Raw genomic sequence first — 27286 nt, 5'->3', positions numbered from 1 at the left:
TTCTTATATTGGTCATACTTTCAAGATGTAGAATCTGTGATTCTAAAGTGCAGTATCCACACAGGTGCGGTGACTGACAGCAAGCATTAGATTCATCCGCGCTGATGAGCTGTGCCGATGCATAACGCACGTACAGATATCTATTCCGCATATGACTGAAATTGCAGGTTTCAAACAAGAGATGGTGACAAAGAGGAAAAATGACGGACTGCAGCTTTAAATAAAAAAAAAAAATTGATGTAATTCAAGGAGTGTCCAGTAGGGGGAACTCAAAGGCTGCCGGGAGTAGCTGAAACAAACTATGCTGTGTGTCACAGCCAATACAGCTCAGCACGCAGACAGCAGCACGAGTCCGTGTCTCTTTTTTTTATTAATATATATTTCCCCCCTTTTCAAGGTATGGAATTTTTATTAATGCCTTCCATGTCATAAGTTAAGATTGCACAGTAGTTTGTAAATACTGTTTATTTTTGAACATGCTTAAAATGTGAGGTTTAATGGTTTGATTGTTATGTTAACCATGCTAACCACGAGGAAATAACATGCTAACCATACGTAACTGTAATGTGAAAACATAATTTATCAGTGGAAATGGTTGAGAGTATATAATATTTTGGATGTAGTCCATGTTATTTATTTTTGTATTTCATGGTTAACTTATTGATTGATAATGGGCTACTGAAATAGTGTTCAAATAGCTATTTCATTTTATTTTAGTTCATAAAAATGGATGAATAAAAAGGACTGAATGTTTAGAAATGTAGGTTTAGTGTTATTATAAAACAATTATAAAAGTGAAAAGTTATGAAGATGTAACCAAAAAGAAGTATTTAAACTACACTGACTGTGATGCATCTGCATCTCTAATCTAGTCTGGATATTAACGTGATGCTTTATGTCTGGAAATTAATGTCTTGTTGTGTGCATTCAATTTAATGTTATATGGTATACGCTGAAAGAAAGAAAATACACAGCCAATACAGCTCAGCACACAGACAGCAGCACGAGTCTGTGTCTCTTCTTTTATTAATATAAGTTTCCCCCCTTTTCAAGTCAAGGGGTGCAACACTAGCATGTTTTAACACACTGCTAGAATGAATTAGCGTGTTGCTAGCCTGTTTTAACATGGTGATAAAATGAATTAGCATTTTGCTAGCATGTTTTAGCATATTGTCCTCAAATAGTTATTAAGCTTTGCTAGTGATAGACAGCTTAAATACTCTATGTCTTATTGTACAAAAGTTTTGACCCCCTCAATGAAAGTCTATGGGACTTTCCATAGTTTTGTAGATTGTCCGTTTAAGAACAGTCTGAAGGTCTGAGCTGAGGTTGGTGGATGCTTGAAAGCCGGAGGAGGATATACTGTTTAAAATTTAGTCTCAAAAGAAGAAAAATAAGCTTAAAAGTTCCCTAGATTCAAAAATTTAATTAGGGCATAGTTGAATAACAAGAGTTCAGTACATGGAAATGACATACAGTGAGTCTCAAACTCCATTGTTTCCTCCTTCTTATATAAATCTCATTTGTTTAAACGACCTCCGAGGAACAGGCGAATCTCAACATAACACCCACTGTTACGCAACAGTCGGGGTGTACGCCCCCAATATTTGCATATGCCAGCCCATGTTCAATGCATTACACAAGGGCAAAACGTCTGGATCTGTGCACAGCTGAATCATCAGACTAGGTAAGCAAGCAAGGACAACAGCGAAAAATGGCAGATGGAGCGATAATAACTGACATGATCCATGATAATATGATATTTTTAGTGATGTTTGTAAATTGTCTTTCTAAATGTTTCGTTAGCATGTTGCTAATGTACTGTTAAATATGGTTAAAGTTACCATCGTTTTTTAATGTATTCATGGAGACAAGACTGTTGTTATTTATATTTTTTAAACACTTGCTGTAACGTAGCGGGACTGAGGCAGAGATCCATTTGCAAGCTTTATTAAGAACATCGTAGTCGTACAGGCAGGGTCAATCAGGATCAGACAGGAACAGCAAGGAACAGGCAGAGTCGTAATCAGGGAACAGGCAATGGTCAGGACAGGCAGATATCATTCACAGGATGTTAGACAAGGCAGGGGTCAGGACAGGCAGCAACGGGTCAATAACAGGGAACAGACAGTAACAGTAACGGCGGCAGGCAGGCAGGCAGGCAGGCAGGCAGACAGGCAGACAGGCAGACAGGCAGACAGGCAGACAGGCATATAAACGCTCAGAAATGATACCAGGGTAATCAAGACTTTGCGGTGAGGTGGTGTGTGTGTGAGTCCTTTATAGTCCAGGTAATGCGTATCAGCTGGGTGTGGTGATTAGTGTGGAGTGAGCAAGGCTGTATGTGGCAACAGGTGATTGGTGGAGTGAGTGCATGTGATAGACAGGGGGGATGATGGGAAATGTAGTCCGGGGACTAACAGGATTGTAACAGGAACAGATGGTGATCGTGACACTTGCAGTCTGTATAATGCATAAACACAACTTCATTCTTTATAAATCTCTCCAATAGTGTGTAATATTAGCTTTAGCCACGGAGCACTATCAAACTCATTCAGAATCAAATGTAAACATCCAAATAAATACTATACTTATGCGATTAGACATGTTGCATGACGAACACTTTGTAAAGATCCATTTTGAGGGTTATATTAGCTGTGTGAACTTTGTTTATGGTGTTTAAGGCAAGCGCGAGCTCTTGGGGCATGGAGCACGAGATTTAAAGGGGCCGCATACCCTGAATCGGCACATTTATAATGATAGGCAGTTAAAAAAATTAATAAAAAAAAAAACTATGGGGTATTTTGAGCTGAAACTTCACAGACACATTCAGGGGACACTTAAGACTTATATTACATCTTTTGAAAACATGTTCTTCGGCACCTTTAAATAGTAGATCAGCCAATATAACTATTAACTAGGATCATGAACAATAAACCATACCTGATCAGCCAAATATATTGGGGTAATCTTTAATGAACAGCTGACCTTCAAAGACCACATTGCAACGACAGGTGCGGCAAAAAAACAAAACAACGACTTATTTAGTGATGGTTGATTTCAAATCATGATTCGGATCGCGTGTCATCTTCACCAACAGTGCAAACTCGATATAACTAAAAGATTTGTTGAATAAAACGGGAGTTTTGCGCATCAGTCACTGATAAACTCACGCTGTTTGATTAAAAGCATCAGCGTGTGCTGCTCCAACGACACAGCTGTCTTTGATCTCTGTCTTTATATAATTTAATCACCGTTAAATAACAAATAATTTTCATCATACTAAGAGAAACAAAAGTTGACGTTAAGTCACAGGTTTGATTTACTGACACACAAACAAAGAACATCTGACTTTACATGAATCATGACATATCAGATCAGGCATTAGAATTAACACAGTTACTCACATGTTGTTGCGTTACTGTCGAGTCCAGACACTGCACAATATTTTGTAATCCTCAACGACATGTTTATTACTTGGTAGCTCGAACCGGTTTAGCACCACATAGTCTTAGGCTACCTATTCTTTTGCATGTCATGCGCGAATCGAGGTGTTGATCTTCTTCTGCAGAGGCGATGTTTGCTGCCCTTTGACGTCATAGATGCCCACTTTGTAAATCCTGTCGTTTTCTGGGTCTGGTGTCAATTAAAGCTTTTATTGGACTAACAAGGAAGTTTTCAGCTCTAAAACTTACAGGATATATGTCAAAAGCTCAAGGAAAATTTGATTTCTCAGTTCATCACCCCTTTAATTTGTGTTCTGAAGATTAATGAAGGTCTTACGGGTGTGGAATGGCATGAGGGTAAGTCATAAATGACAGAATTTTCATTTTGGGTGAACTAACCCTTTCAACATCAGAAGGGCTTTATTAGGGATAGTTCACCCAAAAATGAAAATTTTATGTTTATCTGCTTACCCCCAGGGCATCCAAGATGTAGGTGACTTTGTTTCCTCAGTAGAACACAAATGATGATTTTTAACTCCAACCGTTGCACTTGTCAGTCATATAATGCATGTCAATGGTAACAAAACCTAAAAAAAAACATGCACAGACAAATCCAAATTAAACCCTGCGGCTCGTGACGACACATTGATGTCCTAAGACACGAAACAATCGGTTTATGAGAGAAACCGAACAGTATTTATATAATTTTTTACCTCTAATACACCAACCTCTATGTCCAATTGTCTTGAGCATGCGCACAACATCCGGTGCGTGAGGTGTGTACGGCATTGTTTAAACATGGTGCCTGTAGTACAACAGTTGTTATACAAATGGAAGTAAACCACTAAAAAACATGGTTTAGCTAGGAATAATGGAATAGGACTCCGGTTCTATTTTGTTACATCAAAACTTCATTTTATTTTGTTACTTTTCATAAGGGCAGCTTTACAAATAAAAAGGACGCACAAAGATCATGTTCTCATACCTCAGTTGGATGTAGAAAAAACCATAGGCACAGCTGATGGTTTAAGTCATACGTGATCCTCTTCTGTGTATGAAAAATCATCAGGGGAAAAATGATCGCTGCAGACCCACAACAACTTTAGTACGTTAATAGGTGTGTTGATATCCAGCCGAAGAGCAATCAACCATAACTTCAGTCGAGCAGGCTCAGAAGTTGGGAATACATGGAAAGTCATCACTCTCGAATGAGTTTGCGTGAGAGAATGTAATCTTCTTTTAGTTTTAAATTGGGTTGAACAATCTGGATAAGCGCAAGAAAGCGTGAGTGCGAGATTTAAAGGGGCCGCAGCCTGAATCGGTGCATAGTTAATGATTCCCCAAAATAGGCAGTTAAAAAAAAAAAGTGAACTAATCCCTTCACTATGACAGACAGGATGATAACTGTGATAATTTACAGAGTGATTTATTGTGACTGGATAACTAAACAAAACAATTTGTGGTTTCAAGATTGACAAAGAGTACATATTTGTAGAGAATTGTATAAGTAGGCAAATTTGGACACAGCATTTGTATTGTTTTTATTGTTAACACTTTTCATGTTATTGCCTCACTTTGGATAAAAGCACCTACTAAAAGAATAAATATAAATGTGTATATTTATGCCATATATGGTAGAAGATGCCAGGACAACATTGACACCCAAAAAAAAAAAAAAAACATAATAATATCTTGCTTCAGCATATCAGGTAAATGGCTGGTGGGGTGTGGTCCACACACTCTGACAGCATACGCAACAGGAGATACTGACATTTAACTATCAAAAATAATGTGAATACACTGGCATGCCCTTACGTTTAATTAAGATTAGCTGCGATAGTCTCCAGGGGATCTGGGAAAAATGTCAACACCCATATGCCTCTGGAGGGGGTCTCTGCAGCTGACAGAAGGGCTACAATGGCTGCCTCTGCAAGAGGTAAGATTCATTAACTTCACTGCACTTTGATGAATTGTGGGCAGGTAAAGTCAATCACTGACATGAGCTTTTGAATCCATTCTTGTCATGTAAACTTCCTCCTGTGTTCTTCTAGTCGTTGTAAGTTATCATGTCTGCTATGTACGCACAGTGGTCACTTTATTAGTTATACAGTGTACATCTGCTCATTTATACAACTATTTAGTCAGCCAGACATGAGAATGGATAAGAAAGTAGCTTTGATAGCAGAATGATTGCTTATTGAAAGTTGCTAATATGAAATCTCAGCTGATGGACTTCATATTCCTAGGTTCTTGTATATATTTTTAAATAATATTAAGTACTGACTTTATTTATTTTAAACATATACATTTTTTTTTAAACCTATATCTGCACTCTGATGACCTCTTGTGAACAACAATGCCCTGAAAAATAAACATTCTTTGCACTGACATGCTATTGTGGCTGGGCCATCATTTATAGTAAAGACCCGCTCCATCACATTGTGGTGTCAGAAGTGGGATATGTTCAATTGCAAATATGACAGCATATGTCCATATGTGACAGCAGGACAGCAGCGCCAGACTGGAAGTTAGGGCAGAGATGACAATTGGGTAACCTGCCCCCACCACTAACCCTAACATCACTACAACTATAAGCTCCACCCTAGCAAAACCCCACCATTAACCCTAACCTTAATGAGACCATAATCTCCACCAAAAAACCTTGGGAGAAACCAGGCTTAGTCGGGGGGCCAGTTCTCCTCTGGCGAACAGTGCTTTGTTACAATCAGGTTGCTATCATAAGTCTGATAGGATCGCAACAATCAAAGTATAGATTTCGGTTCCATCCTGTTGAGGATCGTATTCATCACGCCGGTATGGACAGTCTGTTGAGGAACTGTGCTACTGGCTGTCGTGTCGATGAGGCCTTCACAGTGGATGATCCAGTTGACTCGATCTCTGCTGATACTTCAGGGCTGCGTTGTGGTCGTGTCCAGTTGAGGATCGTATTCATCACGCTGGTATGGACAGTCTGTTGAGGAACTGTGGCACTGGCTGTCGTGTTGATGATGTCTTCACAATGGATGATCTAGTCGACTCGATCTCTGCTGATACAGAAGGCGGTCTGAAACTTGGAAGCTTGATATTTTAAATATGGATATTTTTTTACATAAACGCATTGTTTCGCTTCAGAAGGCCTTTATTAACCCTCCAAAGCCATGTGCAGTACGTTTTGCTTTGGATGTATGCACTTTCTTGAGCTTTATACTCATTGGACCTGTTCACTGCCATTATAAACTTAGCTGCGTCAGGATATTTATTAATATAACTCCGATTGTGTTCATCTGAAAGAAGAAAGTCATATACATCTAGAGGATGGCTTGAGTGTGAGTAAAGCTTGCAGTAATTTTCACTTTAAAGTGAACTAATCCTTTAATTAGTGAAGTAATATACAGTGCATGCCTCCACATATGCACTACGAGCACAGTATAACATCTGACAGGACAGGAACATTATGTAACAAGTTACGAAAATATTGATAGAATAATGACACAGACATATAGCCTGACAACATCTGATCTGAACGCAGATATTGGTTGCATCCGAAAAAATATTAGCTGCATCCAAAAACTTAGGCAGCTGACTTGTTGCCTCACTGCCCTATCAGTCAATGACTTTGCAGGCTGTTACATGTGCACTCTGTTTTGGACTCATTCTGGGCTGCGTTTCCCAAAAGCATCGTAAGCTTAAGTTGATCGTAGCTCCATTGAAACCAATGGAGCTACGATCATCTTAGGCTTACGATGCTTTTGGGAAACGCTACCCTGGACTTGTGTTGTTCCATTTCCCACCACTAGTTAATCACCATGGTTACTGAGCACTCCAATCATCACATTCAGCTGTGTCCAATCACCACCTTGTTATCCCTTGTATATAAGCCCTGTGTTTCCTGTCATTGTTGTCCGGTATTGTTCATGTATATACGTTGGCGTGTGTTCCTGATCTCTCCGTGTGGATTTCCTAGTAAAAGACTTGTTTTGACTATATCTCCTCATTGTGTGCTTTATACACCAGCTATTGTAAAGGAATACCGGACCAAAACAGTTAGACAGATTGTGGCGTGTTTTTTGTTTTCCGTGTCAGTGTTTTTCGTGTTTCACTTTTCGTTCCCCATCATGATGTACACACCCGCATTTCTGTTGCTCTGCCTTGAGCAGAAGGACCGCTCCTTCAAGGCACATTTGGACAATTTTTTGTTCCTCGCACCATTGACACATTACCCGAACAGCAGCCTTTGCAACTTTCTGTTTGCCGGCCTGAACGCCGCCACCAAAGCGCTGCTGTCTAGGGAAGGACCTCGAGGGAGCTTCCCTGAATACGTGGAGTGGGTACTGGCGACTTGTGGATTGTCGTTGACCATGGATTTCTGCGACAACGATGCCAGTCCCACTCCCACTCCAGTGCCCAGCCAGGAACCCTCTGACAGCGTTGTGTGTCATCGCAACACCACCGAAGACAGAGAGCCAGCGATGAGTGGAACGACTGAGCGTAACATCGCTGCGGAGACGGAGCCCAGTGTGTCTGACTAGGTGTGTGAGTTTGCTGCTACCATCGCCGAGGGAGACAGTGAGGAAGACGAGGGGTTGGAAGGGAGCCCTGCCCACACTCCTGCCACTGAGAGCGAGTTCCAGGCAAGCACCATGGACTATTTTGAATTTGGAGAGGAGTCCCTATCCCTGGTAGATCCTGAGACTGTCTACCCCATTCTTGATGAACTGGTCCCACCCAGCCTCCCTCTCCCATCTCCTCTCCAAATCCCTGGTAATGACTGTTTATTTCTCTTCCTCTGCTATTCAACCTGTTCTCCAGCCCTCAACCTAGCCTGGTACCCAGCCATCGCTGTCTCACATCACTCCCTCAGCTCTACACCAGCCTCCTCTCAGTGGCGTGGCTACACCTGGGGCCTGCTGTGAGCCAGCCTCAGGCGATGAGGATCCTGCGGCTCCGCCTCCAGCCTCAGATCATGTCGTTACACTTCGACTCATTGTCCTGACTCCTCTGTCTCTGCTCCTTCCACCCTCGTCTACAGCAGTGACCATCGAGCGTTCGGCTCCACTGGACTCCCTCGGTCCTGTGACTCCGCCTGGGTCAGACATCACCTCCACCCCTATGGCTCCAATTGGCTCCGCCTTCCCTCAGACTCCGCCTCAGCCCTCAGTCGTTCTAGCTCCACTTCAGCCCTCTGGTACCCTGCTTCCGCCTCGGGGGGCCGTCGCTACGACTTCGTCGCGGACTCAGAGGTCATCGGCATCACTCCGCTCCTTTGGCTCTCCCTCTACATCAGCTGCGCTGCTTCCACGCCTCCCCAAGGTTGTTTGGAGCTTCTCACCACCTTGGCTCCTCCCTCCAGTAACGCCGCCGTGGGTCACCATCCTGGCTGTGGCCTGGAGCAACATCTGGACCCTGCTCAAGGCTACCATCTGGATTTCACCACCATCTGCACCTCCCTGGACTTCACCATACTCTAACCCTCTCCCATAAATTTCGCCCTCTTTAGTCACCTTCCATTTCATGGCGCGAGGACGGTATGTTACATGTGCACTCTGTTTTGGACTCATTCTGGACTTGTGGTGTTCCATTTCCTGCCACTAGTTAATCACCATGGTTACTGAGCACTCCAATCATCACATTCAGCTGTGTCCAATCACCACCTTGTTATCCCTTGTATATAAGCCCTGTTTCCTGTCATTGTTGTCCGGTATCGTTCATGTATACGTTGGTGTGTCTTCCTGTATGTTCCTGATCTCTCCGTGTGAATTTCCTAGTAAAAGACTTGTTTTGACTATATCTCCTCATCATGTGCTTTATACACCAGCTATTGTAACACAGGCAGTGTTTGCGTACAAATGCAGCTCACAAAACTGATTTCAGACAGACTTCTAAGGCAGTGTAACGTTTTAATGATCTACAGCAAAATAGCGTGAGCTTTGGCAAATATTTAATTACTACAATAGTAATGAAGTTGTGATTACGAACTCATCGCATTCAATTTGGAAGTTTTTTTTGTTGTTTCTTTGACTACATACTCCGTGACCCACTCAAAACAGTATATTTCAGTAATGTTTTTGTCATTGTATTTTCAGTGTCATCAGTCACATTTTTCATATTTATAATTCATACATTGTCAATGTTGCGAAAAAGAATCACTCATGTTTAGTTGAGCAATCGACTTGCCCCTGTTCATGCAGCAGATCCAGGTTCACAAGTGAGATGCCTGATTTGTTTATTTTGTTCACAACAGACTATTTTAGTAATAGGGCATACTAGTTCAGTGAGTCAAACCCACATTTGAGTGCTATTAGCTCATGCTAGTGTTAAGACAAAGACAACTACACAGAATTGGGTACAAATTAAAAAGTACATGACCTAAATCCTTAAATTTCTATATATAACTATATTTCTTTCCAGAGGGAAAACACCAAAACATACGCTTTCCCTCCTTGTTAAACTAAACTGAGCAGTATTGTTGATAAGCAGCAGAACTTGTGAATGTGAACGAGATGACCAATTCACAAAAGTGGGAATTTTTGACCATTCTTCTAGAAGTGCATTTGTGAGGTCAGGCACTGATGTTGGACGAGAAGGCCTGGCTCGCAGTCTCCGCTCTAATTCATCCCAAATGTGTTCTATCGGATTGAGGTCAGTCAAGTTCCTCCACACCAAACTCGCTCATCCATGTCTTTATGGACTTTGCTTTGTGCATTGGTGCGCAGTCATGTTGGAACAGGAAGGGGCCATCCCCAAACTGTTCCCACAAAGTTGGGAGCATGAAATTGTACAAAATGTCTTGGTATGCTGAATCATTAAGTGTTCCTTTCACTGGAACTAAGGGGCCACACCATAATCCCCCTTCCACCAAACTTTACACTTGGCACAATGCAGTCAGGCAAGTACTGTTCTCCTGGCAACCGCCAAACCCAGACTCATCCATAGGATTGCCAAACGGAGAAGCGTGATTCATCACACAAGAGAGCACATCTCCACTGCTCTAGAGTCCAGTGGCAGCGTGCTTTACACCACTGCATCCGACGCTTTGCATTGCACTTGGTGATGTAAGGCTTGGATACCATGGGAACTCATTCCTTGAAGCTCTCTGCGCACTGTTCTTGAGCTAATCTGAAGGCCACACAAAGTTTTGAGGTCTGTAGCTACTGACTCTGCAGAAAATTGGCGACTTCTGCGCACTGTGCGCCTTAGCATGTGCTGACCCCGCTCTGTGATTTTACGTGGCCTACCACTTAGTGGCTGAGTTGCTGTTGTTCCAAATTGCTTCCACTTTGTTATGATATCACTAACAGTTGACTGTGGAATATTTAGTAGTGAGGAAATTTCACGAATGGACTTATTGCACAGGTGGCAACCTATCACGGTACTACGCTTGAATTCACTGAGCTCCTGAGAGCGACCCATTCTTTCACAAATGTTTGTAGAAGCAGTCTGCATGCCTAGGTGCTTGATTTTATACAACTGTGGCCATCAAAGAAATTGGAACACCTGAATTCAATTATTTGGAGGGGTGTCCCAATACTTTTGGCAATATAGTGTATGTAGCCGACTCACCTATGTTCCTTGACAGTTTCTGCTCAACAGTTTTCTGCATTTAGTCCAGCCCATTTGTCACAATGTCCAAGATAGAACTCTTCCCGTCCAATGATGAGTCCCTCTTTCCCTGGACCCTCCGCTGCATTCTATTGGCCCAAGGAACACCCGCTTGACACCGCAACTGAGTCTCCAGCGACATCACGTGGATGTTCGCCCATCCGTTCTGGTCGCCGTACCCCAAGAAGCAGAGGCCTACCCTCACCTCCACTGGCAAGACACCCACCATCCTCTACAGCACCCTCTAATACCTCAGCAGGCTGAGGCATATCGGTTGAGCCTACCTTACAGTGCAGATGTCTATTTTGCAAGCATAATAAACAAAGCCCAGCTTTATGACCTGTATGTCTCCTTACAATCAGCAAATACTTCTCCTTAATCCACTCCACCCTCCAAGGCCGCCAATAAAGCAATAAGGCCCCAAATAAGTGTTTATGAGTGTTTTGAGTAAAAGATTTAATGTTTAAAACAACAGTGCAATACAATTATTATCTCAAAGAGTATTGTTTTATTACACACAATACTTAAATATCTCAGACTGTCATAGTCAAAGTGCAAAATTGCAACAAATTTAACATTGCAAGAACAAAATGTCCAACCTAAATTGCATACACAGAAACATTTTCTCAAAAATACTGATTGAGAGATGGTTGCATTTTCGCAAGAAAATATATTGAACTCTGAACAACTGCTCACATGTGCAGTTTTAATTTAATTTTAATAAAATTAGTATTTAACATACAGTATATACCAAAACTATTTTTAATAATATTTATGGGATTATTTTATTACATAAATATGAGATTCTATGAAATACTAAAAATATTTATATTAATAAAATGATAGATTCAATACGTATTAGCCAGTTCAATCTCACCATGACATATTCTTTGATTAATGTAATCTCTGATGGCTTCAGTCATGGAATGTCCATTTTCTCACAAACATCATGAAGCTCTTGAGATTTTGCTTCAATGCACATTTTCAGATGATCCATTGCATTATATGTAGAATTCCAAAGAGTTACATTAGGCACAACCAGCATGCATCCAAGTTTGTATTTAATGGTGTCAGAAGCTTGGGTGCTTCTACTCTGCTTATTCCAAAGGCTTTGACATTTGATTAAAGCTGCCCTAGAAATCTTTTTAAATGAAGAGGCTTCCACTGCTGCCTCAGCATCTTTAGTTGTGGAGAGAATGGCAGGCACAGCGTTGATGGGCTGGCAAGTGGTAGTCATCCTTTTTGGTCTCTTTTAGAAATGCTGCAACATCAGTGAATTCAATATCCGCCTCTTCATCATTTTCTTCATCATCTTCAGTCACTTCTTCAGCTGTGAACACACTAAATGCTTTTACAAAATTTGAACCATTGTCTGTAGTGGTTAACACAACTTTGTTTTGAATGCTGAAATCCACATGGACACTTTCAAGCATCTCTGCCAGATTGTCGTAAGTGTGCCTTCCCTTGATCCTTCAGCAAGCTAAAGCCCCTGAAGAGATGGTAAGTGTGTCTGAATCTATCCAATGGACAGTGACTCCCAGATAGCTCTTGTGATTTGTAGACCATACATCTACATACTCTACCCTACTTTACTCTATTTCTACTATCACTCTGCCCTGCTCAATTGACAACTCCTATCTATTTACAGCCTGTTCTCACCACATCTGTGTGAATCTGAAAAAAACATTTTTACATCTGGTTTCAAAGCCTTTAAATGCCTGACAAAGTTGCCTGACATCATTTTCTGCCCCCTCCTCAATCAGTAACCTGCTGTGAAGATTGCATGGGAAGAAAGCTCTTTTATTCCTCAGTGGGGATTAAGCTTACTAATGGAGCTTCATTACTGTTTGTGTTAATACTATGTGCTTACTATGTGAGTATAATTTTTCACACTTTCACTAGTGTGTTACTGTTCATTCTATACACATAACCATCTTGATAATTATGATGATTTATACTAAGGTTGCCTATAATACCTATAGGGGGATAAACCAACAACATTTAATGTAAGCTGACACATCACTCAGACCAAAGAAAATTTGCAACAGAAACATTCGCATTATAGACAGTGAACTGCAATCGTGGCATTTTGGAATCCACCACCACATAGCTTGTTGATAATAAATAATATCATAAGACTGGCACATTAACCAATTAAATGTATGTATCAGACTGTGATAAACTTAAGATTTGGGGAAAAATTTAACTATTATGCAGAATTACAGCAAATGTGCATAATGGTTGCTGAGTTGGTAAATTTACAGATTGACCAGTAATTCTGCAATTATGACTGAATATGTCTCAAATAAAGCTTAACATATAAAACAGTGGCAGCTTTAGCTTCTTCTAATTGCTGGGGTTGAAATGCTTCCAAAAGCTTTGGCTTTCTGCACCAAATTAAGATCTGGTGCTTCCTTTGCTGATTAACTCCAGCTTTTCTTATAAGTTATTTTTGAAAACAGTGTGGATAATAAATTAGCAATGATGTCCTCACTAACATTAATTGCATTTTCCATAACAACTAGCAAATATCAGTAGCTATTTTATCAGCATTTTTTTTTTTTTCCAATTGTGTTTCCCACAGTGGGCAGAACTTGTCATAAAGTAGTGATAACAAGGTTTACCTATTTAGCGGGACGATATGATTGGTCAATTGAAATGTCTTTTGAAATTCGTCTTTCAATTACTTGCTATTGCTTGGCCCTCTGTAATTTCATAGCTGGACCACCATTTACAGAGCTCAAGGCCTTTGGCGGAAAAATTCTAATATGGAGAAAATGAGCGTTCCTCAGAAATATTTAGATGTTTGTCAAGAATACAATTATAGAACTGATGACTTATTAAAAAGTTTTTCTTTTTAATCTACTATTTATAAAGTTTTTAAATATTATTTGTACAATAGTTTAGGCCCTCTCTGTCCTGAAGGTTCCACTTTGGATGTTTTATTGACAAAATGGCAAATTAGTGATATTTGCTTTTGGTGGCTCATATCTGGTGTGCCATCAAGAAGCACAGAAGAATATTTTGCTCTCTTTGTGTCATTCACAATAACGTTTTTGACATTTTTGGCCTAATAAAAATGATCTCATTTTGAATCTGAGACTCTGGATAATGTACATGAGTTTCTTTACTACTTATACTTCTGACATGTTCTTGCTTTGTGGCATCAAATTTGGCGAGCATCCCAAAAAGTTAACATTGTTCCCTTCATAAAGCTTTGCAATTGTTCCTAAAAATGCAAAGCTTTATGAAGAGTTCATCCATATTATGTTACTTGTGATATGATCACAGTAAGTTTTGTGATGTTTCAGCACAGCTGCCAAATGTCTCCAATCATTATTGCCCTCATTACCAAGTTTGGTCCGAGGCTGACTTGTGCAGTTGTCGCACATTTTACAAGACTAGCAAAATATAGAATCTATTTTCTTTGATAAACAAGCCAATCTCTATGAGCTTAAACACTATTGGGCAAAGATTTGGCATAGAAGTCATCGGAGAAGTGTATTTTTTTTCTTGATTCGAGGGGAAATCAAAGCTGCACACCATGACAGGACCTTTTTCCACTGTCTTGGCATCTAGAGTCTAATTACTGGGGTCCTCTAAAAGGAGAACAATTATGGAATGTTCTCATCAAAAACCTTAATTTCTTTTTGACTGAAGAAAGAAGGACATGGACATCTTGGACGACATGGGGGTGAGTAAATTATCAGGGTGATTCATTCTCAAATTTTTATTTGATAGTGAACTAATCCTTTAATGAGACTAGGCATCCTGTAACATTGAATGTCTGTTCCTACTGTGCAGTCTAATTACAGTAATACACTCTAATTACTATCCTGAATGTGAAAGGGCCTTACGGCAAATGTAATTCTAATCTTAATACTTTTTATGAAATTTAAGATTAAAGCTTAAAAATGACTTGCAATGAATACTTACACTTAAATATTAATCATTCAAACTGTAACTGTCAATGGTCTTTGGACAGCTGTTTTATCAACTGTTCTCCAAAGCTCTATCTTAATCTCCTTTACTGGGTTTACTCCTTTACTCCTTTACATTTTAACAAAAACTTTAAGTATTTTCTTTTTCCTGCCTTAAAATTACTTAAATCAATGAATATAGCATCCTATAGCCTATGTTTTAGACGTTTGCTGAATATAACAAATGGAATATGAATTACTTTCAAAATATTACAGACTATTAAATTTGAATAATCTAAATAATTAAGCTTTTAAACTTCTTAAATGATTGCCATGTTCTGCACATTTTCTGTGATTTCTTAAATAGGATTATTTGATTTACGTGACACATTAACAAGTTTTTGTTTTTCTTTAGCGTATTATGTCAGTAAATCAGAACACTAAAATCGTTCTTGACGCGCGCCGTGGGAATCTGCAAGGGGCGTCAACTGCGCGCACACGAGACATTTACTAGACCAATTCATCCGAACCTTCATGAGACACATGAATAAGACAAGCTTGAACTGAAGACCGTGAAGCTCTAGATGGGTAACCATCACGGCGATCCCAATATGACCCGTGAACACACGGTCAGTAACTGGACCGCCTTGAGGAGAGACACGGGGTTCGCGGGTCCGGTGCTCGCATTGCTCACGGTCATGATGGTCATATTAATTGCTGTGATTGTATGTGGCAACGCACTGGTCATTGTCGCCTTCAAGATGGACAAGAGCTTGCGCAAACAGAGCAATTATTTCCTACTAAACCTGGCAATCTCAGACTTTCTAGTTGGTAAGTAAAGTTTACAGAAAAGTTTAATAATGTGTCTGTCTTTTTTAGCTTCAGGTAGTCTGTTATAACCAACAATCTCAAATGATCCAGTGTTCGACAGGATTCTAGGGTGAATAAAATTTAACAGTGTGGAGGACTGGTTTGTCTTAAATATTGCAGATAAATTCAAAAAAATATATATCAGGAAAATAAAATTAAACGGCTATAAAATTCGTTATTATTATTATTATTAAAATTATTATCTAAAAGTTAAAATTATTAAAAATTATTATCTAAATTTCAGATTGCATGTTGGTGGACAAAAATGTGAATCTCATGTTTCACAATTTTTTGATGCTAATATAGCTATTACATTTTTAATAACAATAGTTATTTAATGTGCATATACCATAGGCTAATTCTTGTATTTCAAAAAAAAAAAAAAAAAAAAAAAAAAAAAAAAAAAAACATAAAACATAAAAGAAAAGAGAAATTCAGAGGGGAAAAAAGAGGTCAATAGAATTCTGATGTAAGTACAACACTGAATTAAAGTGAGATAAAAGTGAGAGTGCAGAGAGCTATGTTCTGTTGCCCTTATTCATCATGTCATTGTGCATTTACTTTTTTTTTGGCCAAAGAAAGAACATATTACATGACTTCCAAGCATTTTTGCATTTTCTCGCCTTGTATTATGTCAGAATCTTGCCTTGTCATATCTGGGTGTTAAAAATAATGCTCTAAACTCATTAATCACTGTAGGCTATGTGACATATTATATCTACTGTTGTCTGGAGATGACAAAAATGTATAAGATTATAGATACTATCACAGTAAAAAAAAAAAAAAAAATTAAACACCTGTTGAGGAAAGAAAATAGCGTGAAGCTAAAAAGTAACTGAATGAATTTCTTTTTAGGCAAATCAGTCTCATACAGCTAATTGCAGCTGTACATCAGTGGACATACATATCATGAATGGGGAGAGATTTGTTTGCATGTTGGTGTGGACGATGTATTCTATGGGGACATGTTTCTTATTCAAAGTGTTGGGTGTATTGCATTACTATGTAATTAATTACAGTAATTTAATTACTTTTCTCTTGAAAATCTAATGAGTAAGGTATTACTCTTATTATATATAAGGTAATATTTCTTATTTCAAATACATCAGTTAGGCTACTTCTGATGTATTTGCATTACTGTAAAGAATAGATTACTATAGATCAATCTTATTACATTGTAGAAGATGTAATTAGCTAGTAATTAAAGCAAGTCAGTAATACCTGGAGAAAGATATCCATTAACATTCTCTGTCATCTCAACTGTTGGTTGGTTGGCACATGACAGATCTCTATGCAAAGTATTGTACTCTCACTTGAATTTTGAGGCTTCTCATCTTTATTATCTTGCCTGTATTTATTTGACTGGTATACTATCTTTAATATGGAAGTAGAATAATGACAAAAGTTTTTGAAACAAAACAGCTTGTTGAATTGCACTAACTGGAAAAGAAAATATGCATTGCATTAGCCATGCTTGCATTTTAACGCATTGTATTTTTAGGGCTTGCATTATATGGGCTGAAATTCAACATAGTTGTATATTTAACCCTTTAAGACCTGAAGGCTTTTTGAGAGTTTTTTTTTTTTTTTTCTGAGCGACACACACAAAAGTAAAGACTCATAATTTCCAAAACTCTAGCAAGGAGAGTCAAAAGGTAGGTATCATTTGATAGAAAACATTTTAAATTTTAAGAAAATATAAATTACATGACATTTTCTTGCTGAGAAACAGCTGATAAAAGACAAAAAAAATATATAATTTTTTAAGAATAATTTTTCTTTTTTTTTATTTGACATGAATAACTCAGGAACACAATAAGATCGCTAAAAAAAATCTTTTTTGGTGATGCTCTCCTATATGTGAGCTGCATCTGGTTCAAATTTCGTAGTGATAGCATAAAGAATAGTTTGAAAAATTGTTGTTCATTTTTTCCGCAGCCAGGTGGCGCCAACGGGTGGTAAACTCCGGTTTAGTGGTGCTTCTCAGCACTCGTTAGGAGTTTTTCAAAATGGTTAGATGCATTAAAAAGATGAGATTCTAAGCTTTAAAATGATATCTATTTTGTGTTATTCCACGTTGGAAAACGAACATGGATGGGTCCGGGTACATTGGATACACACTGCATCCCGGAGAGATGAGAGACATGTTTTTAGCCAAGTATGTTAAATCATTCCGTGAGTAATATCTTGTGATCAACGCAATATAATATATTGATTTTGGATTCATTTTAATCTTGAGAATCTGCTTTAAATATTGATGTGCAATATGATCTGTGCATTTTTCATGAAGTTATGAGCACGTGAAATATACATACTTGTATTCAGTTAGCGGCTGTGCTATTTTTGTTGTAAACGCATATTACTCAGACTCATTAGAGGGTGAAAACAACGCAACAGAAGCATGTTGGAGGCTTGATATGAAAGTTTAAAGTCTCTGGTTTTGTATGCAAAAAGAATTTTTGTGCTACCTATATGGATTCAATTTTTATTGGCTTTTGAAAGAGAGACACGCAAATGGGAGCGCCGATGCTCCATCCGGTCTTAAGGGGTTAAGCTATGAATATTTCACTTCAAAACATTTCACACACATTTTCTTTAATCTATATTCACTTTTCAGATTTCACTTCTAAAATATTTGGTCTGTTTGGTCAACCTATAATATTCGGCAGGCAATTTTCATTCCATTTTATTTCACTTTACAAATTCGGTTTCACAAATTCAGTGGTTTAAATTAGACAGAAAAGTCAACATTGCACATCCGGGAACTGCAGGAATAGCAGTTGATTGCCGATGCATGATCTCCATCTGCTGTTAGTTAACCTCACCAGCATGTGGTGCAAGTGGCCGTTAACGAAATCCAGAGCAACGGCTAGAAAGTCATTGATGAAGACACAAAAGATGTGTTTATGTTTAATTCGGTGTCTTTCCCTGTGTACAGCCTACATGTAAGCTGCTTTCTCTCCCGTGAACGAGATTATAACAATTCCCCTCGCCGATGGTGATGTACAGATCAAATATTACATCTGAGGAAGCCATATATTGCTTTCGGTTGTTTAGCTTTATATCGCGGTGCTGTGCTGCAGTACTAGGGTTTCCCTCATACGTCATACTCCAGGATTCCCCCATCGTGAGGACATTCTAGAACATTTAACAGTGGCTTAATAGTCTAATACAGTGATATAATAGACCAAACACACACTCTATTGCTGATGTAGACTATATAGGCTACAGGCAAGCAGATGCACTCAGAATATGAAAGTAAGCACTTCCAAGTGAAATACTGACATGAAGTTGGCTTGACGTTGGACATTTGGATTCGCAAATTTAGGGACCGTCTCTAAAGTTACATTCGTTTCTACACACATTTATACACACACAGTATTTCATTCGGAAACGCTTACATATTATGAGTGCAGCTGTTTGCATGTAGCATATAGTATAGCCTACATCAGCAATAGAGTGTGTGTTTGCTCTTTTATATTACTGTATTAATCTATAAAGCCAGTGTTAAACATTCTAGAATGTCCCCACGGCAGGGGAGTCCTGGAATATGATGTATGAGTATATGTGATAATCATCACATATACTTACTGCTTGCTTCATTTCTGTAAATCAATTTCTGTTTTTTTGAATGAATGAATGACTCTCTAGCCATTGCTCTGGTCTTTGTTAACAGCTGCTTGCACCACCTGCTGGTGAGGCTGACTAACAGCAGATGGAGATCATGCATTGGAAATCTACTGCTATTCCTGCAGTTTCCGGATGTGCAATGTTGAATTTTCTGTCGAATTTGAACCACTGAATTTGTGGAAGCAAATTTGTAAAGTGCAATAAAATTGACAGAAAATTGCCTGCCAAATATTTTAGGTTGTATTTTTAAACAGAAATCTGATAGGTGAATAGATATTATTGAATTTTTAATAATGAAAATGTGTGTGAAATGTTTTGAAGTGAAATATTCACAGCTTAAATATACAACCATGTTGAATTTCAGCTCATATAAATGCAGGCCCTGAAAATACAATGCATTAAAATGCAAGCATGGATAATGCAATTTTTTTTTCAATTAGTGCAATTCAACAAGATGTTTTGTTTCAAAAACTTTTGTCATTATTCTACTTCCATACTTTATTTCTCTTTGCCTCTCTCATTTCTCACTGGAAATCTTAACTAATGCTATGTGATTGGATATGCACTTTAAATGGGGCCTTCATATTGTAGGTACTTGATTGCATTGTATTGTAATTATATTATATACACCAGAGATCATCTCTGCCTGCTGGAGACATTTGCAGTTTTCTCAGTCATAAGTGATTTGCATTACATCTAATACATTCTGTTGTATTATTGAGTGAATTATATTGTGACTGCTATTTTGAAGTGTTGTGTAATGATGTAGTGTGTGTGGAGAACGGAAGTGATGAGTAAACAAGATGGATTAAGTTCGCTACTCCAGTCTCATGTGCTTTATTGCTGCTTACTAACTCCTGTCAGATACCACACATTCATGTACAAGTGCTCTCAAGATAGTTACACTAGTATACATTTTACTGCATTCTATTAATACATTTCTATGTCTTAGTGCATATTGTAATGTATGATGTGTGTTTTGACATAATGTGTTATTGCTGTTCACCATTGTTTTGTACTACATTTGTACTACTATTTCAGGTACATGTCATGAGCACCTGAGACTGCTCCAGCCAACATGTTTATTTGTTTATTTATTTATTTTTAACTTTTTTTTTCTGACTGTGCTACACTACTGACAATAGACTATGGACCTTTTTTGATCACATAATTTTGCTAATGTGACCTCATCCTTACTCTTACAATTGCAATGATTGTATAATCTTGTGTAGCCAGACCTTCAGACTGATGGCAGAAGGTCTGGACTCTGTCACAGCTTTCATTGGCCAAGGACCACCCAAGAGGATGTTTGACTGACATGTAATGCAACCAATCACGGTTTGCTTTGTTCCACGTCTTGTTTAGGGGCGTGAAAATGCAAAATGCAATGCAATAACAGACCGGCGTGCATCTATAAATGATTAATTCAAGAATTTTGTGCAAGTTTACTGCATCAGTGGAGCCACGAACTTCACATACTTTTGAAAATTTTAGTTGATCCTGGTAAGCGCTTGTAAACACGACCGCGTTCTTCTTCCACATGGGGGTTTAGCGCCATGGCATTTGTTTCTAGGTGGACCTTTAAACAATGCAACACGTGTGTCTCCCGTACATCCTGTATAATTTAACCAATAAGATGATGACTTTGAAACTCCTGAAGTGTTTCCAGATAAGTGTGCCATATACATCAGACATTCAGCCAGCGGTCCATGAGTGTGACGTCTGAGGCTGAGACTTATGATTTTATATCCATAGCAACATTTTTTTCCAATTTTTCTCCCTTTTTCACTCTTTACAACATGGTTGATAGAGTCAACTGAATGGACAAAAATGCTGTAACAATAGATATAAATTATAAAAAAAATCTTCAGCTTTTTTTTTTTTTTGAAGAATGACTATAATTTTGGCTTCTTATTGGTGTTTCCCACAGGTGCCTTCTGCATACCCGTGTATATGCCCTACATCTTGACAGGGAAATGGATGCTGGGTAAAGGACTTTGCAAGCTGTGGCTTGTCGTAGACTACCTTCTCTGCACTGCTTCTGTCTTCAACATCGTACTTATCAGCTATGACCGTTATCTCTCAGTTACAAAAGCGGTGAGATTTAATTTTATGAACAGTATTTTTTCATTTGGAGTGATATATAGCAGTTTATTTATTGTGACTCAGTATTCTTAGCTCATGACGATCAGAAAAAACAGAAACAAGCACTATTCATGAAACGCATTAATTTAGAACCACATGCACAGTCACAGTTGTGTTGTGAAAAGTACCGACTTCAGTACCAAGTCAGTACTGAAATTTAAAAAATGTGATAATACCAGTATTTCCCTCTAGCATTTTGAGCGCTGATGAGCGGATTTGTAAACACCTCTGATTGGCTATTGTGTTCATGTGCTCAACAGATATGTCTGTGATTGGATACAATGATCAACGCACGACAGAGTTTGAAAGCACACAGAAGTGTTTAAAAGCAGGAGCGTTTGAAAGCAGGCATAGACTCCTGCTTTCAAACGTTCCCGTGTCTATGTGTGTAAGCGCTCGGCAAAGAACATTTAAGATGTCTATTTACAACATGTTTTTGAAGCTTTGATCACTGCAGCCAATTACAGACATATCTGATGAGTGTGTGAACTCAATGGCCAATCAGACGTGTTTAAGAATCCACTCAACAGAGCTCAAAATGCTAGGGAGAAATGCTGGTATCATCACATTTTTAAAATTTTCAGTACCTACTCGGTATCGAAGTCGGTACTTTTGACAACACTAAATCACAGTGACTATTTTGATTTGTTCTATTTACTTATTTGTTTGTTCATTAGTTTGTCTTACATGAAAGCAAAACTTGGATGCAGACTATTATAGAGTACCATATGAACAAGATTATGATACTCATGCTTCTGTTTTAATCAACAAAAATGATAAAATACTTATCAAGAGTTTCAGAATTATAGCAAACTTGATCATTATTAATAATTAACACAGGGAACCACATGTGTATGCAAATGGTAATTCATCTTTGTGGAACGCCAAAGTGCAAGTTATTTAAATCAGGGGTGTCCAAACTCGGCCACTGTTTTGCAGAGTTTAGCTATAACTTGCCTCAACACACCTGCCTGGAAGTTTCTAGTATGCAATGTAAAACTTTGATTAGCTGGTTCAGGTGTGTTTAATTGGGGTTGGAGCTAAATTCTGCAGAACATTGACCCTCCAGGAGCAAGATTGGACACCCCTGACTTAAATCAACTGGATTCAGTAAGATTTACTGTTTTGTTTATGTGCCTGTTACTGCGTGTGGAATTTGAAGATGTGAATGGGTGAGTAGTAAACTCTATTACTGTTTGTCGCTTCATATTAGGAAAGGGGTTGATTTTTACGAACCTACATTCACTGATGTTTTTTTTTGTTTTTTTTTTTATTACCCTAAACATGTTATTTAACAAAGATGTTTGTGAACATTTTCTAGAGATGAAAGCAGTAATTCATCAAATGGCAGATATTCTGTCATGCACTGTAATTGCACATATTTTAGCATGTTAAAGAACAATTCAGATGCTTGGAACCCTGTTTTATTGACACTCTTGTGGTAATATTATCCTTCATTTAAATAATTGCACTGTTACTAATGGCAGCAGTGCACCTGTCCTACTCCCTCAACCTTTCTAAATGGTAATGCAAGTCTGTTATTTGATTTTTGTGAGGATGCTTTCCTTCAAATCACTGTCACTCAGTCCAGTCCAGTAATGCTGGGATTAGTCTCATCATAGGAACGGGTGGCAGGACAATGGAGCCTCACTGGCAGCACATGATAAGTCAAAGCTGAAGCTGATTGTGCCTCATCATAACTGGCAATCCACTGCAAAATCCCTTGTGTCAGGCATCTTGGCATTTGTGTAGTACTTTTGTTCTGTGTTGGAGTTGGAAAAGCTCTTTTATTCCCCTCAGTTTCTTTTATACTGCAGAACATATGTGATGAAGTAAAAGAAGGGCTAAGGTGTACAGTAATAAAGTACAAAGTGAACTACATACCCTTCAAAACATTTTGCATTATTATCTAGTTTAGAACAAGGGTTCAATCCATGTCTTAGAAATGTCCATATTACCTGTATTTATCAGAACACCATGAAAACACCCATCAATGACTACAACAGTCTAGGGATAGTGGACTCCATCGGCCCATCTATTGAGAATCTCCCCTGTGTAGGGATCAGGGTTGTTCATCATGACAAAGTAAATTAAAAATAGATTTTAAATTTCTCAATTTGAATTGAAGAACTAAGAAATTCACATAATTTTTAAGTAATACATTATTTTTTTTAAATATGAATTTTACTCATAAACAATCACACACAAACATGTGGGGTATTTCCAGAAACATCAATGAAATTATCTGTTCTTGAAATCCCACCTATCCAAGTTGCATCTTGGCTTTAATAATAAAATAAACACACAACTAAGCGAAATTAAGGCAGCAGCCCCTCATGGACAACTGCTCCATATAAACATAATAAAACACAACATAATTTGTCCAGGCCTCGTCCTCTCTCGTCCTTCGCTGTTGTCACTCCTCCTTTTATCCCTCCGAAGCTCCTCCGTGAGACTCGAGGCCGGTGTGGCGCGCAGGTGACGCTCGTTAGGTGACTCGCTCCGTACTCACGGCTCTTGGCCCCGCCCTGCTTGCTACTTGTTCTAAAACTTTTTTTCTCTATTTGGTCAAGTAGGAATGTTGTCACGGTTCAACTAGGGCAGTGGTTCCCAAACTGGGGTACGTGACGTGACAGGGGGTACGCAAACAAAATGCTGAGTTTTGTTGTTCATTTAATTCTTTCCCATCTTAAAATAACTTTAAAACCGAGCATGTATTTCATGGCCGTAAATACATGACATCCAATCAAAATACCACATCTTTTGCGGTCAAACTGACTAAATCCATTTACACATAAGCAGCGTGCATTTGGATGCTTACAGGTTATGATAGAGTCTGCTACCTTAGCAGATGGCCTACATTACTGCTGTTCTCGTACCTGTAGATTTAGCACTTACTAGCATGAAAAACAAATAGCCTGGCACAGAAGGTGCATAGAGATCAATTTAAGATTCAAACTCTTGATACAAACCATACCTTTTGTGAGTTCTTGTTTTTAATGTTGATAATATTATACGAGCAAGAATGCACATCCAAACATTCACACGTTTGCAAATGTGACATTGATTCAACAGTTCAACAAACAAACAGGTAATATTAAGTGATGTTCTTCACAATATAGTCAGTATTTACTCTATTTTGCAGTGAAATAATAGTTCCAACGAAAGCCACAGCAGAAGTACAACAGATACAGCGGTGTTTTGTGAACAAATCTGTGGCTTTGAACAAATCGTTCGTGAAAGTCTTGATTCAATGATTCATTCATAAATACAGCCACTTGCTTTGTTACTGAATGAATGAGTGACTCACGCATTAAGACTTACCGCCACCTACTGGCAGTTTTAGTATGTAAAAGAATCATAGTTCACGTTTTTATCATTATTGCATATTTTACTATTGAACATTTTATTTATTTAAAACATCATTAATCTTTTAAAGGTATATATAAAGATAATAAATGCACTGAAAGCCAATTTAGGGGGCAAATATTGTCGCTTAATGGAAAAGGTGTAGTCTAAGTGGAAGAGAGGGGGTACGCAGAAGGATGGTAAATGCCTCAGGGGGTACTCCACTCTAAAAAGTTTGGGAACCACTGAACTTGGGATACCATCTAAAATTCTTCAAACAACAAATGGAGGATTTTAAATGCCTTTTTTAAAAAAAAAAAATTTATTTGGTATTCTCAAGCCAGTAAAGCGCAGGGTGCTCACAGGTGCAAAAACATGAAAAAGTTCAATATACAAAATAAATAAATAAATAACCTTGGATCAGCTATAACAATAATTCAATCAGGGTACTCCTCAGTAGCTACTGCATTCACTGAACACCAGTCATAGACTAACTGACTGCTTCATTACGTGAGAATTTATACACATGGGTATAACCATTTTTCAGAAGTAATATAACATGGAAAAGTATTAAAAATCAAGTAATGCCATTTCCTTCAATACACCAATATAAATAGCACAACACAACATATCTTCATCTTAGCAATAATTATTGAAAATCAAGAACAATAACAGTTCCAACCCTTTCCAATCATATTTGGTATCACCCACCCCCATGATGCAACACAGCAAATATATTAAATGGATGACAAAAGTCCTTTCGGGTCTTTTACTCTGTTCAAGATGGCCGCCACCATGTATGCTGATCCAGGTGATAGTCAACAGGATCAGTCAATAGCGCGTGTGTGTAATAAGCAGAGTGTACGCGTGTTGTGCACCTGCATATAGCTGCATATTACTAACGAGCTCATTAAATAACAAAACAAATATTGTAGCATTGATTTTAGGCCAGGTTTCAGTTGGTCAATGGTGCAGTCTATTTCAGTTGCCTCAAAATAGTAATGCTCCAACAATACACCTGAACACATCTCGTTTTCAGACCAGCATGCCCATGGGCACACAAATGGGTGCAAATGCATTTGCTATTTAATCAACATTGCGCAGGATGTGAAAATGATGCGTCGGGCTGAAACTAGCAAAAAACACTTTGCATGTGTATGATAGGGCCAAAGAGTCTCCCCAGAAGATAGTACCGAAGGGAATCCGTGGCCCATTTTATGGCTAGGCACCACTGTCAAATAATGTGTTTCTCAAGGGAACAGTTTCTAGCTCAAGAATGCCACTGGTCTGTGGTCTCCATCCACTTCCTGCTGTAACACCGTCCCCCAGTCCGACTCCAGAGGCATCCGTCTGCAGAATGAATGGTTTCTGGAAATCTGGGCTCAGCAGAACAGATTCTTCACACACTGCCTCTCACAAGTCCTACTCATTCACATTGCTCCATCCAGACCACCTTGTTGGGAGCTGTGGCTATAGTTAGGTCTGTAAGCACAGAGGCCCTGGTAGACAAGTTAGGTATAAATCTGCGATACCATCCCAACAAGCCCAGGAAAGATCTCACCTGTTTCTTAGTTGTAGGTGGATGGTAATTTCAGATGGCCACTATTTTCTCCAGCTGAGGGCGAATGACTCCTCCCCCAATTACTGCTTTGCAGGATATGATCCATTAAACCAGGGGTGTACAAACTTGGTCCTGGAAGGCCACTGTCCTGCAGAGTTTAGCTCCAACTTACCACAACAGACCTGCATAGAAGTGTCCTGTATGCCTAAAAACCTTGATTACCTGGTTCAGCTGTGTTTAATTGGGGTTGGAGCTAAACTCTGCAGGACAGTGGTCCTCCAGGAGCAGGATTGGACACCCCTGCATTAAACGTTGGAAAGTCGCTGGTGCCCCCTGCAGGTCAAACAGCATAACCCAGAAATGGTATAGCCCAAAAGGGGCTTTGAAAGCTGTCAGTTCTTTGGCCCTGCCAGTTACAGTAACCTGCCAGTAACCCTTGAATTAGTCCACAGTGGATAGGTATTTGGCTCTGCCCAGTCTTTCCACCAACTCATTATTTCTTGACATCGGATAGGGGTCTACCTTAGACAAGCTGTTAATTTGTCTGAAGTAAATGCAACATCTAAGGTTGCCATCTTTTCGGGACTAGGACAATGGGGCTACACCACTCACTAAGGGGATGGTTCAATCACACTCATAGAACATAATGTCTAGTTCATCTTTAAGCACCCTTAAAGGGATCAGGGATCAGATAACTCTTCTGGCAGGCTGGAGTTGCCTCCCTAAGGATGACATAATGTAGCACCAGGTAAGTACGCCCAGGTTTC

The 27286-nt window shown here is 38.8% G+C and overlaps 1 long non-coding RNA gene across 1 annotated transcript in view; it reads left to right on the top strand.

The window, feature by feature from the left end:
• Nucleotides 1-225: 225 nt before the first annotated feature.
• LOC125251837 overlaps nucleotides 226-27286 on the top strand; it is a 37582-nt gene continuing 10521 nt past the window's right edge. The window contains exons 1-2 of the long non-coding RNA XR_007181083.1: nucleotides 226-397; nucleotides 21396-21562. This is a non-coding gene — a long non-coding RNA (uncharacterized LOC125251837). The remainder of the gene's footprint in view (nucleotides 398-21395; nucleotides 21563-27286) is intronic.

Source organism: Megalobrama amblycephala, linkage group LG17 (genome assembly GCF_018812025.1).
Source record: "Megalobrama amblycephala isolate DHTTF-2021 linkage group LG17, ASM1881202v1, whole genome shotgun sequence".
NCBI lineage: Eukaryota > Metazoa > Chordata > Actinopteri > Cypriniformes > Xenocyprididae > Megalobrama > Megalobrama amblycephala.
This window is presented reverse-complemented; position numbering and strand designations above follow the sequence as displayed.